The following is a 20283-nucleotide window of genomic DNA, read 5'->3' on the forward strand; positions in this document are numbered from 1 at the left end:
CCAATGTTTGAATACACCACAACTTACCCATTCACCCACTGAAGAACATCTTAGCTGCTTCCAAATTTTGGCAATTACAAATAAGGCTGCTATACACATCTGTGTACAGGTTTTTGTATAGACATACGTTTTTAACTCCTTTGGGTAAATACCAAGGAGCACAATTGCTGGATCATATAGTAAGAATACGTTTAAGAAATTGGCGGAATGTCTTCCAAATTAGCTGTGCCATTTTGCATTCCCACCAGCAATGAATGAGAGGTCCTGTGTTTGGTGTTTCAGTGTTTTGCATTTTGGCAATACAACTTACCCATGGAGTGTACAACACCAAGAGTGAACCCTTAGGTAAACTATGGAATTTGGGTGATAATGTAGATTAATCAACTGTATTAAATGTACCACTCTGGTGGAAGATGTTGATAATGGAGAAAATTGTGTGTGTTTAGACATAGGGAATATTCAGTAAATTTCTGTACTTTTTGCTCAATTTTGCCATAACCTCAAAACTACTCTAAAAAATAAAATTTGTGAAAAAATATGAGCAAAAGCATGAGACGTAAGGACAGAGTCAGAGATGCATAGCTAAGAAAAAAATATATGTAGGGCGCCTGGGTAGCTCAGTCGTTAACCGTCTGCCTTCTGCTCAGGGCGTGATCCCAGTGTCCCGGGATCAAGCCCCGCATCGGGCTCCTTGCTGTGCTGGGAGCCTGCTTCTTCCTCTCCCACTCCCCCTGCTTGTGTTCCCTCTCTCGTTGGCTGTCTCTCTCTCTCTGTCAAATAAATAAATAAAATCTTTAAAAAAAAAAAAGAAAAGAAAAAGAAAAAAGTATATGTGCAAATAGATGAGTGTAGCGGTATGTGCATGTGTGTGTTAATATTGTACATATATGCACATAATATAAAATATATGCAATTTGTAGAAAATTATATAAATATCACTCATTTTAAAGTAGTCACTCTATCCCTCTGGCAGAGTTTCTGCCAACAGGTCCGCCAGCTCTACTTTGATCTGTTCTGGCACTGGAAACTAAACATAAGCCAGTTTTCATTCTTATAATCCTTTCATTTCATTGTAGGAAATTCTTGATTAAGATAAAACAAAATGATAGAAGTTAAGCAAAGTCCAACCGTTTGTGTGCGTTTGTGTATGTGTAGTATCTTAGAGCTGCTGATGGTTGATCCAAGTTCAATCAGGGTATGATTCAAGAGGAAAAAATAAATTGAGAAAGGGGGAGGAGTAAAGAAGAGGAAGAAAATGGGAAGGCAAGAGAGAAGGATAAAAGAATAAAATGGGAGTGAATGGAGGCAACGGGTGATATGGAAGTGATTTTGAAAATAATTTTGAAAGAATGAGCCAGAAACAAGGTAACCTTGTCCCCACTTTGTCTTTGACCCACAATGGCTGTTATCGACACATCCACATGGCTATCATTTCATTGTATTACAGAGTGAACAGAGAAGTTGGTGCCACTTTCTTCTGGATCATAAATTTGTATTTTTCAGAAAATAATAGTTGAGCATTTAACTGAAAGTAAGAAAAATTCAAAATCACACAAGATATGATTTATAAATATGCCAGCTATACAAATATGAATTAGTAACTTAGACATTGGTGTATCCTTACTTCATAGTTCATGTTGGCCCTTGACAATGTTGACCTTTATCTGAGCCATGTGTTCCTGGAGAGCAGGACAAATCTAGAAATCCTCCCAACATTTTTTGTAGCTAATGACAAAGGACTGCTCTGCTGTCACGTATTTTGGTTATTAGCACCAACTCTACTCTTCCTCAATGACTCTTATAAAACTCACAGATAAGACCCACCTCCACCCTTTCTCATGACTCCCAGAAAACTCAGTGATGACTCCTTGGTTTACTTGCCTCTGTAAAATCCCAAGTCTCACTCCTTTTCTTCGAGATGGTCCTCAATAACGAAAATCCTCTCCATTCCAATAACCTGAATACAATGAGCTCCCTAATTTGGAGGTAAATTTTGTCTTCCACACTTTCTCGCCTATATCTTAGCTTAGCATTTTTGGACCTCCTTACAACATGTTCAGGCATGACTTACCACTTCATAGTGCTGCTGTCTTCAGGGAGCCATTTGTTCTGTTTATTTTGTTTTAGCATTGACTTCATGGTACTGTGCCTTGTCACACGTCACATTGTCTAGAATCTGAACTTCTTATTTCAGGAGACAATGCACTTTGTATTTTTGAAAGCAATCATAGACCTCAAACATGGGTATTTTATAAATGAATGATGCAGTAAGACAACCTATGTCATTGACATGAAACCTTTGCCTGTAAGACACGCAGTGCCTATGGGTTTTCTCCCTTCAAAAGTCTTTGGTTAACTGCAGAAGAACTTGTTATCCAAAACGAATTTCTTCTTGGTGAACTTTAATTAAGAGCATTTTTATGCTCTCCGTAGTTACTTCAGATAGTAATTACAGTTGCCTCCCCAACTCCCCTAACTAAATTGGTAGAAAGTCGTCGAAGACAGTCCGAAACCATCCCCATGTATCGGTTCTATACTGCTCTATAATGAACTAACCCAAGACTTAATGGTTTAAAATAGTAATATTTATTCAGCTCAGGCATCTGTGAGTTTGTTGAGCACTTCTTTGTACCATGTATGAACTTCACCATGAATCTGGTCAGCTATAAGTCATGTCAGCACTTCTGCTAACTTTGGCTGGCTTGGCTGGGCAGTTCCAGCTCTGGCTGGGGCTCATTCACATGTCTGACGATTGGCTGACTGCCGTCGTAGCATGACTGGCAAGTAGGCATCTAGCTTACATCTTCCAGTAGACTGGTATTGTCTCGTATTCATATCATGGCAGGAATACAAGAGGGAAACCAAAAGCACATAGATTTCCTGAGGCCTGGGCTTAGAAATGGTATACAACTACATGCTACTGACCAGATTAAGTCTTGAGGACTGCTCAGGGTCAAGGGTGGGGAAAAAGAACCATCTTTCAATGGAAAGAACTACAAAGTCACATTAAACAGTGTGTGCTTCCCATGGAGGAAAGAAGCATTGGAAGTATTTCAGCAATCAGTCTGTAACAGATTATTTGTATGAATCTGAACAATTTTACTTGGAAAATTGCCCCTTAGGATAAGTAAATAAAAAGCCAATCCTACAGAAGTAGTTCAATGCAGAAGATACTTAAGACCACAAGGGAGACACTGAAAATGAAGAAGAAAATGAACAGTAACATTTGGTGGCCTACTTTGTACCAAGGACAGCGTGTCCTCTGCACATTTCATATATTAGGTCTTATGATTCTCCCTATAAAGCCCCCTCCCCAAAGAAAACATTGTCCCCAATAACGAAACTCAAGTGAGAGAGTTTTAACTCTATTTCTCAATGTCCGGTTACAAATAAGTGGCTGAACCACGACTCTGATTCCATTCCCAAACCCAGGTTCTTTAGCTGGTCCCCACTGTTGATGAAGCACCACTCTTCTGTCTGTGTTTTCATTGTTTATTTAATTCCCCAACAATATGAGAAGTGAGAAGACAGAGACATTGCATCCTTTCCACCATCTGTTAGTTCTAGCAGATTGACGCTCTTGGTTTACAAGTATGACTATGTACCAATGTCTTATTATTTAAGGAAAAAAACTCAATTAACTGGACTCTGAATAGGAAATTCTGTGGCAGTGGTACTAAAAAAAATAATAATGGAATATTCTTGGAATCAACAAGGGCACGAGAATTTTTTTTCTTCATGATTACAGTTCCAAAGCTCATTAACTCCCCTACAATTTCCATGAATAAAAAGCAAAGGCAGTCAAGGGGAGGGGTGAGAGGAGGGCAGGTTTCCACTTCAGTCCCACACTGAATAATTCGGTAATAAGATAGTGAATAAAATATACGTTTCCATCAAGTAATCCTATCCACAGAAGACAGATCTGTTCAATGTGGTCCCCAGGAGGATGAGGTAGCTGTAGGGAATCTCTGCGACTTCTGCTTTCTCCCCCTTTTGTTCAGGAGGCAGAAACAAATCTTCCCAAAATGAACCCTTTAAATATGAAACGATCACCAGAGGCTAATTGAAACAACAGACAATTGAAACAAATTATGCATTCTTCCCTCAGATAAGAGACTTAAATTATAAATCCTTCAAGTCTAGAAAGTGTGAAATAAATTGAAAAGCAATTAAATGTCAGAATTAATGACATCTCCAAGTTATTTCTTATAGCATCTCTTGAAATGCTTTGAGGTTTTGGGAATGCTGTATTTATCTTAATCAAGCTTATCTCAAGTTTTGTTTTTAAAAAAAGAAAGAAAGTGGGCTTTAAGATCAGCGCTTCAGTCTCTACCTGAAAAGGCAGACCTCTTTTATTTATTTATTTATTTATTTATTTATTTATTTATTTATTTTGCTTTGCTTCTGCCCACCCCGTTCTTCCATCACTGGCATTTGATTGAGCAGTGGGCAGCACGACTTGTTTCAAATCATCAAGTCAGTTCTATCTTCCTTGTTTATTATTATGTGAGGTTTATTGAAACAGATGATTATGTTGAGTTTCATGCTGGAAACTGTACAAAACTGATAATCTTGTGAGTACAGTCACCTCCATGAGCTGAGGAGCTGCTGCTGTTGATGAATTCAGTTTGAATGGATATCGACGTGACTTGTTCGGCTGGCTCTTCGTTTTTCTGGATACGCCTGTGAGTGGCTAAAATGACCTAGTTAAACCAAGGGCAGGGCTCTGTGATAAGAACTGGTGAGGTATATTGTGCAGGTGTCCCCAGTGTCTCATACAAGCAGGGACAATGGCTCCCTCACATATACACATACTGGATAAATAAACGGATTTCGCTACCACTTAAGAAATCATCGGGGTTAATGAATGACAGAGTGCTAATATCTTCCTGAACAAATCCAACTTTATGCTTCCTTTATGACATTTTGGTTTGGATGGGTCTTAGACAAAAGAAACTTAAGTATGCAGATGTCAAAAGCTCTGTGGAACAAAATAAGTAATTATAAAAGAAAGAAATATCATCTACTTTAGAGCCCAAAAATCACTTACTACTTTAATGACAAACAAACAAGAGGCTATGGGGAAAAAAACCACAACAACAGCAACGGATTTATAAAAAATGAGACAAATAGACTAGTCATCTTCCCAAATTTCAGGGAAATTACATGAACTTCTTTCTCTGAGAAAGTCTGAGATATACTGTGTGGTTTGTTTTTACTTATTGCAAATTAAAGAGCCTCTGATCTCCATGCTACTTCATAGGAATCTAATTATCCAAAAATACTAGAAAGAAATAAAAAAAGAAGCCATATAAAAAGGAAAGAGTTTAATTTAGGGCTGGAAGCAAAGAATGTAGACTTCAAGGTCTAGACTCAAGGGAATTCCTGTATTTCCACTCAAACATTAGGCAGGAGTTCTTTTGAGATAAAAGCCGTGACTTTATATGAACTAATGTCATGTCACTCTATGTGTAAATCCACCAAATTAATGTCATAATAAAGCTATATAACCTCAAAGGAATTACATAAATAAACAACATCACTCAGAAATACACTTCCTTACACATTAGTCAAGATCAAGTTCTGTGGTTGGAAAAAATCAGTTCTTTTCCATGTTATAAAAACTTGACATACATTTTTTCCCCCTAAATCATAGGAAATGTCTGAGTGGGTCTGTCTGGCTTGTTGATCGTACACTAAAGCATCTTGACTGCCTTATATGCATTGTCTAGACTAGATCATAAATTCCAAAAGAGCAGGGACAGTATATCATTGTAATTTGAAATTAGAGGCCCTCCTGAAAATATTTAAAGACAAAAAGTTTCTCTTAATTCAAAAGTAAGCAAATGTCCCATTGGCATATCTCATTACATGCTCTCCCCTTCCCCAGTGCCTCTTTCCCCCTCACTGCCATCACATATTCTCACACAGGGGATGCCTGAGCAGAATCTGTGGCTCATGTCTGTCTTATTCTTTAAGAAGTCAGTCTTACTATTACAGAAAACCAAAAGGAAAGCAACAGAATTAAAGCCTTTATAGTATGTCTTCATCAAACATTTACTAAAACTGCATGAGTCCATGTAAAATCTGTTGATATCCATGTAAGGTGTACAGGGTAATTAACAGACTTTATTATGTTCAATTCCTAGTTTTGATAGTGCAAATTTTTTATTTGGCGCAATCTGAATGAAAGGTACAGGAGAACCTTGTGCTGAATTTCTTGTGAGTTTTAGATTATATCACAAAAAAATCTTAAAAAAATAAAAAATAAAAACAGTCCTACTGTGCGACAGACATGGTGTTAGGGGTTCATATAATATTAAATCAGTTAGTTAAATTCAGGAAGAATAAAGTGCAATCATTTCTGTGTTCAGACAAATTGGTTTTATGTGTGCGTTGGGGTGTCGTACTTGAACAACTGAATATCCTGAGCAATAAATGAAGTGAATGAATCTAAGGGTCTCTGTTCATTCTGACAACAAATACAGTTCCACACCAACACCATATCATCCATCAATCTAAAATTTAACAAAGTTTTTCCATTCAAAACTGTCTTATCTTGCTGAAAACAACACCATTCTGTTCTAATCTGTGATCAGTTCCTCTTGATTGAAACTGTTAAGATTTTTCAGATCTACCCATTTCTCTACCTTCTCTGTCGCTACCACCTAAGTCTACATCACCAACAACTGTGCCTGGAGGTGGCCTTTGAACCAACCTCTACACTTTCTATCTTCCCCTCCCCTTTATAATTGCCTCCTACTTCACTACACTGTGAGCTCCTCAGGAGAGGAATGGTGATTCTGTATTTATTTCAGGTTGGACTCCCCCAGAAAGACGCCCTGAGGCAAGAAATTGAGTTTAGGTGCTGCTCACCGGAAGCATAGGTGGGAGAGTGGAAAAGCAAGGTAGGTAAGGATGGAAGCTGATAAAGTGTATGTACCTCATTCTCTCTGTGGACAGAGCAGTGCAGAATGGGCCTCCGAGTTCCCCTTTGGAAGAAGAAACCAGAGTGCTTATTTTTTATTATTTTTTATATACTTATTATTATTTATTATTATATATTTATTTATTATTATTTATTTTTATTATCCAGCATTTTCTGAGGGCTGTTCCTGGGGAGGTAGAGTGGCTCCTGGCACCAGGAGCCCGGGCTCAGCAGGCAGGATGGAAGAAGGCCATCAAGCCGCATCAGGTTCTCAAGGTAGATCGCTGCAGGCAAATACTTGACAGGTGAGGGCTGGAGAGAAAGGTGCATCAATGATAGTGTTTGCTTTCATATTCTTTTTGATCACTATTGTCTAGTCAGCATTACGCCTAACACAATGCATGACATAGTGGGCAGGAAAAAAAACACTTCAATAATGAGCACACATAGTAATCCTTCTATAAAAATAGCTTAGAACGCAGTAGAAAAAAAATAGTCCCCTTGGATTTCCAGGATAACATAGACTTATTACATTGGTCCTGATCATTAGTAGATACATTTCTTGTCTCTGAAATAGCTCATGTTCATAAATTTCCCTCTTATTAGGAGCATAAACATTTCCCAAGATGGATGAGTTCAAGCTTTTTTTAAAGCATGGAGTTTGAAAAGAATATAAATAATATTTTACTTAATATATCTCTTATCAACCTTAAGAATTACTGCTTTTAATCATACTTATTCTTGCCTCCAGTTTTATATTGAAATGCAATTGTTGACAAAGAGCCGTGAAGATATATTACACCTCTCTCACAGGTAAGGATTGCATCTTGTCCCTTTAAATCTCCAATGTCTTATACATACTGGGTGTTCAAATAAATGTGCTTCAAACTAAGTAGTTGTTAGATGTGGTTAACTCTATATGTTTAACTTGAATTGGCTTCAATTAAATAGAAAGTAGCCATATCAATCAAAGACACAGAGAAAAAAATAATAGTGGAAAACACCCGTAATTCTTTTTCCATTCTTATTCCTGGAGCACCAACCGACCACTTTCTTCTCAAATAGCTAAGGACCCTTGCTTCTGGAATATAGGTCTCCAACCTGAGCTTTTCATTTCTTCACAAAACCTTCTATTCCTGACAGAGCAAGGGGGGATTCTGGGAGAACTGGCAAGTGATGTGCAACATGGAAAGGAAGTTGCAAGTCATCTTGGTGTCTGCCTGGTTGGTGACAAAGCCAATCCATTCCAGTTCCCAGGAAGACTTTGACTTGTATCCACGTGACCCACAGTTCAGCTGAATCTCATGTTTTATTTTGCTTTTTAAGTACTCCTTCCATATCGCACAATTCTTTAGGGAAATGTTCTTTAGATCTTGTCTGGCAATAATTTTTGACTATCAGTGAAGACTTGATCTTTCTTTTATCTTATACCCAATTAGCTGTCTCCTCTCTGTCAGTGTAAAATAAGAAATCAATGCTCTTTCTGGGAATTCTCACTGCAGTAATTCCCTACTCCAGGCATTTTTGGGTCTCACATACTTCACTCAGGATTTGGGGTAGTTGAGTGATCCTACATTACCACTTGACTTTCTTCCCTCTCCCTCTAAATACTTTGCATCTCTTAATTTCCTACCTGGAGGCTTCTTGGGAAACACAATTCTCAGGTCTTATTATGCAGCTTAGTTCATTATTGGGCCATCCATGGCCTGGGGCCTCCCTTTGAGTGTTTGAGATTCACAAGGAGCCCTAATATTCTATGGATCACTTTCTCCATCTTGAGACATAAATGCAGGTTTTATGGAGCTTAACGAAATTATTTATTCATCCTTTCTTAAAAAAAATTATTTAAGAAATACTATTTTTGTAAATTTTTCAAAAACAGAAATATATGTAAACACTGTTACAAGTTCCTGAAGCTTAAATTTCTTTCACTTCATAATAACCATTCTCTATCCAAGGCCACTCATCTTTCAGTTGAATAGAAAAACTGATAAAGGATTTAAAATTTTCAACTGGCCCTTATCCATTAGTCTTTAGAAATATGGAGAAGTTGGAAGTGTATTTATCTCGATTTGAATTGTCACATATACTTTGGAAAAAAGAAACAACTATGGTCAATATTATTTCTAAATCATTAACATGCTTAATTTCCTTATTCCTCCTTTCAATGACTTCAATATCCTCAAATATGTTAGAACAATTCAAAACCTGTCCTATTTCTTGGGGTAGCCCCTTGAAACTCCCACCAGTCCCCTTTAAATCAGTGTAGATATTTTAATGACACAAACTGGGACCTACTGTGAGGATTTTGTCAATGCTTTATTGTAGGAATAGGAATGTCTGAGGGTCTGATCTTGTCATTCCGGTGGACCCCACCTTGCTTGCTCTTGCAATCTCAAATTCCTTTCCTTTGTACTCCAAAAGTCCTGGACAAAGTAAAGTCTCCTGATGAACAGGAATTACACAGCTACCCTGACCTGCGGATGAGCTATCTTAAAATTTTAGCTGAGTTACTCTAGTGGCCTTATCCTTTTAGGGATAGGTTAATAGTCACTCAGCTCCTGGTTAAATACCTGTGATTTCACCTTCTCCATTCCCTGCCACAGTCTTGGTTTACCTAGACCTCTAAAATTAAAGCAGATATTCTGTACTTTTATTAACTGTCCCAGGGCTCATTAGGGAGCCTGTTGTAATATAACTAACACTGCACTGAAAGTCAGACACCTCTTGATTCTACCACTTTCTTCCTATGAGACTTTGGGCTTCTGCCTCCATCTTTTAATTAGGTCAAATATAAATAATATTAACCATTAGCTCTACAGACCTAAAAGAATAATTGTGGGAATCAAATTAGATAATTTATAAGGATAATTTTAAATATCAGTGATCTAATCACACACAGAGACTCATTTTTTCTTTTCCTTTTTTTTCTCATTATTTTTGAATAGTTGATGCCAGTGTTTATTAAAAATTGAAAATAAATAAAACACGTACATATAAATAAACAAAATAAATAAATAATAAATGAAAATAAAGAAAACACATACATATGTAAGTATGTCACCCTATCAGTTCTCTGTTCTCCAGACACATTTTATATATATATATTTAGAAAGACAGTGAGAGACAGAGAGAGAGAGAGAGATGGATTTATTTAAAGGAATTGAATCATTGATTGTAAGGGCTGACAAGTTTCCAAAATCTGCAGGGCAGGTCAGAAGGCTGAAAACTTCTGGCAAGAATTAATGTTGTAGTCTCAAGTCAAAAATGATCTAGAGGGGGGCACCTGGGTGGCGCAGTCGTGAAGCATCTGCCTTCGGCTCAGGGCGTGATCCCAGCGGTCTGGGATCGAGCCCCACATCAGGCTCTTCCGCTAGGAGCCTGCTTCTTCCTCTCCCACTCCTCTTGCTTGTGTTCCCTCTCTGGCTGGCTGTCTCTCTCTATTAAAATAAATTTAAAAAATCTTTTTAAAAAAATGACCTAGAGGAGGCAGAATTTCTTCCTGTTTGGAGGACCTCAGGTTTTTCTAAGTCCTCCTTAACTGATTGGATGAGGCCCATCTACATTATGGAGGGTAAGCTGTTTTACTCAGTCTACTGATTTAAATACTAATCACATATAAATAATGTCTTCACAGAAACATCTAGATTGGTGTTTAACCACACAACTGGGCACCATAGACTAGCCAAGTTAAAACATAAAATTGTTACACCATAGATAACTGTTCTTTGTTTTTTTTTTAAATAAACGTTAAATTTTAGAATGGACTTTAGAATTTTAGAATAGTTTTAGATTACAGAAAGAAATGTAAATATAGTGCTGAGAGTTTCTATATATTCCACATTCAGATTCTCCTTTTACTAACATCTTAAATTTGTATGGTACACTTGTCATAATTAACAAATCAATGTTGACACATTACTATTCAATAAAACCTATACTTTATTCAGCTTTCTTTAGTTTTACCTATATCCTTTTTCTATTCCAAAATTCCAACCAGGATCCCACATTACATTTAGGCATTGTCCCTCCTAAGGTTCTGCTTGACTGTGATAGTTCCTCAGACTGGTTTTTGATAATCTTGACAGTTTTGAAAAGTACTGGTCAGATATTTTGTAGAATATATTCAATTTGGATTTTTTAAATATTGATATCGTAATTGTACTGGGGTTATAGGTTTTTAGGAATAAACCCACAAAGGTGGCCGTATTCATCATATCAAAACAAGGGTACATATTTATTACATGGCTAATCACTGCTGATATTAACCTTAATCACCTGACTGAAGTAATACATAAGTGTTCTTGACTTTTTTATGTCTTTGGAGAGCTAGTCTATAAATATAAATGTTAATGTGTATGTATACATAATGTATATGTATACAAAAATCCATATATACATATTTAATTTAGTATGTAATAGAGACCCATTCTATAGAATCATATACAAAGAGAGGACTTGTCATTCTCAAGAGTTACATACTATTCCATTATATAGATGAACTAACTTTTTAGCTATTCCCTATTGACGGATATCTAGATTGCTTTAGCTTTTTGACTCTTACAAACATTCTGCAATGTCTTTGAATATACTGAGCTCATGGCAGAGAAAATCTATAAGATGAATTCTGAGAAATGGAATCCTGAAACAGGTGCACATTTTAAATTTGATGAATATGTCAAAAGGGAACTCCTTCAAGGTTGCAATAATTTACATTTAGTGTGGTGGTTTTTTTCATACCTTTGTCAATACAGTATATCATCAGATCTCTTTATCTTTTCCAACCCAATAAGTTAAAATGCAATGTTTGATCATAGTTTGAATCTGCTGCTCTTATGAATGAAGTCAAGAATTTTTTTCATGTGTTTGAAAGACATCTGCTTTTCCTTTACTAAGTAACGTCCTGGTTTCTTGCCCATTTTTCGGTTGACTTGTTGATAATTTTCTCATTAATTAGACATAAGAAATCAACACATTATAACATAATTTGCAAATATTCCCCAAGGTGTCACTGTCTTATTTTTTAAGGTCTGTTTTGAAACGCTACACAGATTTTGTATGTATTTGAATTTTTTACATAATTTCTTTTATATTTTCTGCATTTTACATGACACTTCGAATGATCTTTGACTGTTTTCTCTTAGAATTTTATTAATTTATTTTTTGAAGTTAAAACTTTGATCTGACCAACATTTGTTTGGGACTAAGAAATGGGATAGTCATTTGTTTTCCACCACCGATGGCGCCATTGTTGTTGTGAGTTTGCTGACTACTGCATCACGTCCCTACTGATGTGCAATGCCAAGTTTATATTATTTTTGATTCTCCATTCTGTTTCAGTGTTTCTACCACACAGTTTTGTTTTGTTTTGTTGCTTTTCTTTTTTAATCCTGCTGCAACTCTCAAAAAAGTACCCAGAAATTAAATACAAGGAAACTCCAAGAGCCAAGTCAAGCCAGTCCAGGATTAGCAGTTCCCTCCCACAGGGGCCAAAGTCTGGGCCATGGGCTCTCCACTCAGCCCAGTAGTAAAAGCTGGTACAGAATAAGGTGGTTCCAAAAACCAGCTGTAACTTAGTCCAGGGGGATTTTCTGCAGTGGGGCATCCCTAACATAACCAGACTGTGTAAGAAGTGGTATTTGTTGGTCTTGTCAAAGAGCTCCTTCCTGTAGACATCTGGAGACCCCAGAGTAGGCCAAGCCTAAGGCCCTCTGCTCTGAATACGGCACCCAAGTGGCAGAAAGCAGCCTTTGGCCCAGCCAGGTCAGTGGATGGTCCCTACTGCACAGTTTTAACTGCTACAGACATGTAATACATTTTGGCATGCTGTAGGACTAATCCCTGCATATTTAAAATTTTTTTTCAGTGTTCCAGAAAACATTTATTTAATTTTTGTTAAATATGTTAAAATAATGGCATACATATCAAGTATTTATTCTCACTCTTTGTAATGATACAGATAGAAAAAAAGAGTGCTGTTAGATTTAGAATAAGTCAACAATTAATTAGCAACGGCTATAGAGTATTTTGGAACTCGCCTCATTTTTCTTTCAAAAGAAGTATACTTAGTCATTACTCTCTGCTGTGGAAGCTATAGATTTTGTTTGTAAATCTGTTTTCTTTTCATAGAAAAGTAACTTTCTCAGCAAGGTTTAAAAACGAAGACAAAGCTAGAATTTGTTTTCACAGGCTTTGCATCAAACTTTACTAAGAATATTAACAGTTTGGGGCGGTGGTTGTGAGGGAAAGTTGTGTGGTAAAGTCAGAGAATTATTTAGGTATTCCACTTGCTTGCACTGACTACGACAGCTTCTGGTGTTGAATACACAAGCTAATAGATTTGCCAATCATGCAGTGCAGGTAAGGCATCTAATAAAAAGCTAAAGCTTTTATCAAATAGATTCTTAAATTATTTTTAACATAAACAGTAATTTAAATAATCTGCATTACCCCAAAATAAACAATACCTTCGTTGTTAATGTTCTTTCTTCTTTTTTTTTCTTTCAAAAAAAACATTCATCTATGTAACATATTGTTATCAAAAGTTTTGGGTTTTAGTTTTCTTTCTTTCTTTCTTTCTTTCTTTCTTTCTTTCTTTCTTTCTTTCTTTCTTTCTTTCTTTCTTTCTTTCTTTCTTTCTCTTTCTTCTTTTTCAGACTACCCCTGGCAAAATAAGAATTATCTGTAGCCCTTTCACAATAAAAATTTGGGTACTTTATCTGAAACTTACCTGATCAGACATTTTAGAGGAGTGACTGAAATCTGTAATTTTAAAAAAGCATCCAGCTGATTTTTGTGGCAAAAGTTTGGAAAATAATGCTCTGGAGATGTCTCGTCAATAATGCCCAATATTTGGTAAATTATTTCATTGGCTATTGCTTAACAGTTGCCTTACTGAAAAAGCCGAGTTGGTTGTCTGTGACTGGCTGTCCTTAGGTTTCCATTTCTCAACCTTGAGGCATTTACAGACTTAGGTTTTAGTTTGCTTGGTAGCCATTGAACCAGCAGTCTAATGGGCTCCTTATTTAATTAATTTAACATTAGTAAGGGGCCCTGCTGGGATTTGAAGCAAGACAGATGAAGTCCCAAGACCCTCATTCTTAACCATGAGCTGCCCGGTATTAAATCCAGCTCCAGGGAGATAATATTAGTTAGGGATATATGAGCACCGTAATTTTCCTTTCAGGTTGATATTGACTCTACTTTTTTTTGTCCTTGTGTGCATGCCTAAGAAAGTAATACCAATGATAATAAATGAATCTGTGTTATACAGATATTTAAGAAGAAAACAAAGATCATTATGCTAGATTATCCAGCAATTTCTGTTTATCTGTTTCTATCAGAGATAGTTACTAATGGAAATATATATCACACACACATATATATAAATAGATGGTAAAATCTTTCAAGTCTGATACAACAATCAGAAATCTCTCTTATCATTTTTGTTGTGTTAGACCAATTAACTCATGTTTTCAACTTGTGGGCTGAAAAGGAGTTGTGTGGATAGAAGGTTTGAGCTTTTCTTTGTGAATGTACCAGGTACAATGGTCTTTTTCTCTTAGGTACTAAAAAGGGTAACATGATAGCCTACACATTTCCAAAATCAGTCACCGATTTCTCTGCAAATGCAGTGAGTTTACTCTGTTTTCATCAGGGAGATATTACTATTTTAGCAATTCTTTATACGCTTAAAAATACACAAACAATTTCTAAATAACAACACTTAAATATCCTTTACATGAAATTGGAACATCTCCTTTGTTCCTCTGTTTATTAAATATCCTGTCAGAAATAAGTGGTAACCAATAAAGGTAAGAGATCTTATCTGGAGTAGACAGACAGCCGCGTAGAATAGATTATGTGATTCTTCACAAACGCCCCTTGCTGCCTGCATCTCCGTCAGAAACCTTTCATTTCAGCTTTATATAAATATTCTAAACGTACTTGATTTTTTTTAAGGAGCCCAGTTACTCTTGAATAACAGCTGTGCAAGCTATAAAGTAAGCAAATGAATCTTTTGAGCTTTTGGTAAAAGTTCAAGATCTTACAGTCAGCGTGGAGTTTGGAAGGCTCTGCTCAGTGCGGCAACATCCCGGCGCTCTGTTCCATTTTAAGCAATGCTGAAAATGTGGTTATGGCCCAAATTGGCTTTACGTCTTTTTCCTTTCAGCATCTATGTAAAATGAGCCCCTTATTTAGCAGATATCTTCTTGTATTCTGTGTTTTAGCTCAAGAAAAATAAAGGGCTTATCTATCATTAGAACTTTGGGGTATTGAGGGTACATGAAAGACCAACTGGCTCCAATTATACCGCACGCATCATTAAAATATTTGCCAACTACAGAGACTTTTCCAGCAATTGCCTACTACTGGTTCACATGCTGATCTGATATGTTGGAGACCTTCACCGCTGGGACGGCCAAAGCCTTCCCCAGATGTATGCAATATACACCAACGATTACGTCACCCGCCACCAAAGGGCAGCCACCCCTCTGATGAGACGCAGACGACTGTGCTTTTAATGGGGCATAGCAAGAGTGTAGAACAGGTTTGGTTTTCAGTCTGGGAGTTTGGGAAGCTACTCAAGTTTGGAATAAGTGTAAGCAATAAAATGGAATTATTAGGATTCTAGGAGAAATAATTTTATACACTATTTTGTATCATTTTCTTTTATTTTGGTGTTGTTTTCTAGGTCTTAAAAGGGACTCTTTTTTAAAATTCAACATCTAATTATTTTAAGAATGAGGAAAGCATTCCAACTTCCACTTAAGAATGGATGCACGGAGTGAAGAGAGAATGAGAGAGGAAAAAAGGAGGCTAAGAATATTATCTCATATGTGAGTTTATTTCAACAAAACTGGTTGATAACCCCCTTGGACAGCATAAACTTTTCTTGGTACCACCAAGAGACAAAAACATAAATTCAGATAATCCTTTGGGAAATCAAAGCCACAATGAGATACCACTTCATACCAGTCAGAATGGCTAAAATTATCAACTAAGGAAACAACAGATGTTGGTGAGGATGCGGAGAAAGGGGAACCCTCTTATACTGTTGGTGAGAATGCAAACTGGTGCAGCCACTCTGGAAAACAATGTGAAGGTTCCTCAAGAAGTAAAAATAGAGCTACCCTATGACCCAGGAATTGCACTATTAGGTATTTATCCAAATACAAACATGGTGATCCGAAGGGGTACCTGCACCCCAGTGTTTATAGCAACAATGTCCATGATAGCCAAAATATGGAAAGAGCCCAGATGACCATCCACAGATGAATGGATAAAGAAGATGTGGTGTATATATACAATGGAATATTACTCAGCCATCAAAAAGAATAAAATCTTGCCATCTGCAATGACATGGATGGAACTAGAGGGTATTATGCTAAGCAAAATAAGTCAGCCAGAGAAAGACAAATGCCATATGATTTCACTCATATGTGGAATTTAAGAAACAAAACGGATGAACTGAGGAGAAGGGAAGGAAAAATAAAATAAAATGAAAACACAGAGGGAGGCCAAACCATAACTATGTGAAAGAATCTGATGGTTGCTGAAGGGGAGGGGGCGGGGAGAGGGGTTAACTGGGTGATGGGCATTAAGGAGCATTTGGGTATTGTATTGGGTATAAGTATTGAGCACTTGGGATTATATGCAAATGATGAATCCCTGAATTTTACCCCTGAAACTAATAATACAGTATATGTTAACTAAACTGAATTTAAATGAAAAGTTAAATAAATATAAAAAAGTAAAAAAAGAAAAAAAAAGAATTCAGAAAATCCATTAGGAGTTGAAAATGAATTCAGGTAGCATGCACAAAAACTGGAGTTCATTAACCACAAATAACTTTTTGGAAGCTCTTTTCCACCTTACTAGTGAATCGCCTTGGCTTTTAAACTGATTGGTAATAAGTGTATGCTTTCCCCCCAAAACATAATGCTTATGTAGCTCAAGTCATAGGCATGTGCTATTATTCCCACACTGGGCATACTTTTAAAAAACAATGTGAATTTGTGATTTTAAGTCAACACATTTCCTGCCTTCAAGCAAGCAGCAGGATCCATCACTGTTCTGCAAAGAAAAGTAGATTTGCATTTTCCCTTTGAGTGGGGTTTTTAACTTTGAATCACACTTTTGTCGTTTACAAGGTAAAGAAAAAGGAAAACCTCTTTGCAAGATTGTTGTAAGAGTAAAAGAAAATCCCCAAGTAGCTAGGAGGTACAACCTGACACAGGTGATCTCTCACTGAAGGAGGTACTGCCATCAGTATCTGGACTTGGCCTTATCTGCATTCTTCTTAACGTTCTGTGACTCCAAGCCACAATATGATGATTCATGTATGGGATGATTTCTGAACTTTCCCCAAATATCCTGAGATGACCAACTGATTCAATAGCGGCCACCAAGTGACATTTTGTCTGAGGTGAATTTTCCCAATTTTCTGAGTGGTTGGAATAGTAATAATGGGTACGAATAGTCTATGATACGGTCAGTGGAAGGATAGGATTTGGTATATACATCTATGCAATAAAATTTTGCATGTTTGAGAGTGATTTCTCAAAGATTTTTATATTTTATAGTGGGAGACAAATTCTGACATCCAAAAGAAGCCTGATGTTCAATTTCCACCTCCTTCCTCAGTTGTCTATCACAGGCACGACCCCCCCCCCCCCACGTTCCTCTAGAGGAGCAATGGGTAGACCATTAGATCAATGGCTAAAGAGAATGAGTAAGGATTCTTAATAACAGAATTTTGCAAAGCCCACAAGCATGATGATACATCTTACAAGCACAAAATGTCATTGCACTTTAATGGCATTTTTTTCTGAGAGCTACAGCTTCCTTTGTCTCCTCAGTTTTTGAGAGTATGGATTCCTTAAAGATGACCATTGTAAGGACTCAGGAATAAGCAGATCTCAAATCTGAAAGTTACTTTCTCTTGATCTGATCAGTTTCTGTACATTTCCAACATTCTTTTCTTATTTAGCATCGTGTTTTTACTACTTAGTATCTTTTAAAATTACCTTCTAATGTCTTACCACATAATATATTCAGGGTTCTTACAACATCACTGATTTTTAGCATTAATGAACTCCTCCAGCTCTGACACTTACCCGCGCAACATTCTTTATCATTCGTTCCTTTTCATCATAACCGGCAAAACTCCCACTAATTACTACAATTATTTACTCTTCTGCTTTTCCTGCTGCATCCTCCGAAGAAAATGATTTGATTTTATTTCTTTGTAGATCACCTTAACTCATTTAACTTTCACCTCGGAACACGAGTCCATTTTTTTTTTTTTCTTAAATACCATACAATAAAAGTAAAGTTATCTTGGGTATTGGTTAAGACTGGATCAAGACAGATGAGAATTCAAATATGTAACATCTTGGTTCAGGAAATAGTCAATTGCTCTGCCCATCATTCCTGTCTTTACTCTTCTGTGCCTCAGAGGCCCAACAATTAATTTTGAAGAGATGTTGAAATTTCACATAATTGTGGTTTCATTGACCATCAGTCTTTCCTTCTTTTCTGTCCAGGGACCATTGCACATTCTCCCTTTCATCGTCCTCTGCAGTGACCCAGGACCAAGTGACTGATGATATTTTAGTGAGCTGGTCCCTGCATTTCTGGACCTACTAAATACTCCATGCAAATGGCATACTCTTGCCCCATTTTTTATCGTCACTGCGCTGATGTGGGATCCCTCTAAGTGTATCCTATGAATAGTTTAGCATCCTCAGGAGTATGCCGAATTTCTGTAATGCTCCATATGTCATCCGCTCCTTTGTCACACACATGGCTCCAATTTTAGTACTTTATTTCTAGTTGGCCCAACAATTTAGTTTATTTTTCCCTGATTGTATCAATTTATTTTAAGTCTCCTATTTCTGTGTTTGGATTTCTACCCCTGTCATTCCCACACCCTTTGGTTTGTAATTTTGTTTTTCTATCAAAATATTTGATCTGATTTCTCCCTGTTCTTTTTATCCTCATCTGGGTTTCATCTTAATATTTCTTTTTTTTTTTTTATTCCTACAAAGTATTTTCAATGCCTCATAAACATCAACTAGCTCTTTTTGAACTAGCTATTTTGAAACAGGCTTTCAGGTTTTCACATCACAGTAACGCCTTGTAAAAATTCATAGTCCTTGTAATGTAGGCTTGGACTGGGGAGGAGTACCCTGGTCAGTCTAAATTAGAGTTAGCCTCCAGCAATGGCCATTCTTATATTCTGCCGTACTAAAGAGAAATCTTCTCTACATGGACATCAGTCTCAGGATTGCTCACACAACAGAAAAGGGAGCAAAATCAGCAAGAGGGAGAAAACAGAGACCAAGAACAACTCGGTCTCTGTTTAACAATTTTTGGGCTTTGTCTTTCAAAATCCTGATCCATGGTGTCTTTGACCCAGAGAAGATTAAAAAAAAAAAAAAAAAGTCATCTTCCATTCTGGCATCAAATATAATTCAGTTTAAATTACAGATCAAATGAAACACTAATATTCCATTTACCTGAATATAATAAATAAGAATAATAGTGTTCCTTACCTGCTGCTGGTAATGACTTTACTTATTGATTTCTTATCAGAATGTAGGCTTTAGGAAACTGTCAACATATGAACAGAAAGGGATCAAATTGGAATGATTTATTGTACTCCACTCTTAACTCCATGACTAATTCTCTCTTAGAACTTTTATGGACATAAACTGTTTCCCTATATTTTCAAAGCACTGTGATATTCTTATTTTTATGTTAAATATACTTAGCAAATGCCTTTTCTGTTACATGTACTTTTAACTCTTAATTTAAATGATTTGACTTGTTCCATTTTGGAACACACATAACTAAAATGGATTTAAATGTATCTCAGATTCCAAAAAATATATATATATAGTTGCTCACTCTCTCTATCTCACACACACACACACATACCACATACACACAGACATGCATACACACACACACACACACACACACAGGTAAATTAATTACTCAGTTATAAGCAAAGTCAAAAGTTCTGAGGCATAGTATTCACTCATTTAGCCTCACTCCATAAAAGTACCAGATTCTATTCTATATGTATCAGCATATAGCCCTTAGTATCATATTCTATACTATATGTTGGTGATGCCCCAAATAATAAAACAGCTAGTCCTTGCCAATAATGAACTTTCAATCCAACTTGGGAGGAATCCTTGTACATGAAAATCATCTGCCTGTGTGTCTAAATGCTGTAGTATTAGAAATGGTCAGGTATCTTGGGAGCAGAGAGTAGAGAATGATCCTTTCTCTTTGAGGGAGTCAGGTAAAGAACATAGATATACAATTCTGTAAAGAACTTG

This window comes from Ursus americanus, chromosome 26, assembly GCF_024610735.1.
Source record: "Ursus americanus isolate L20-20 chromosome 26, mUrsAme1.1.p, whole genome shotgun sequence".
NCBI lineage: Eukaryota > Metazoa > Chordata > Mammalia > Carnivora > Ursidae > Ursus > Ursus americanus.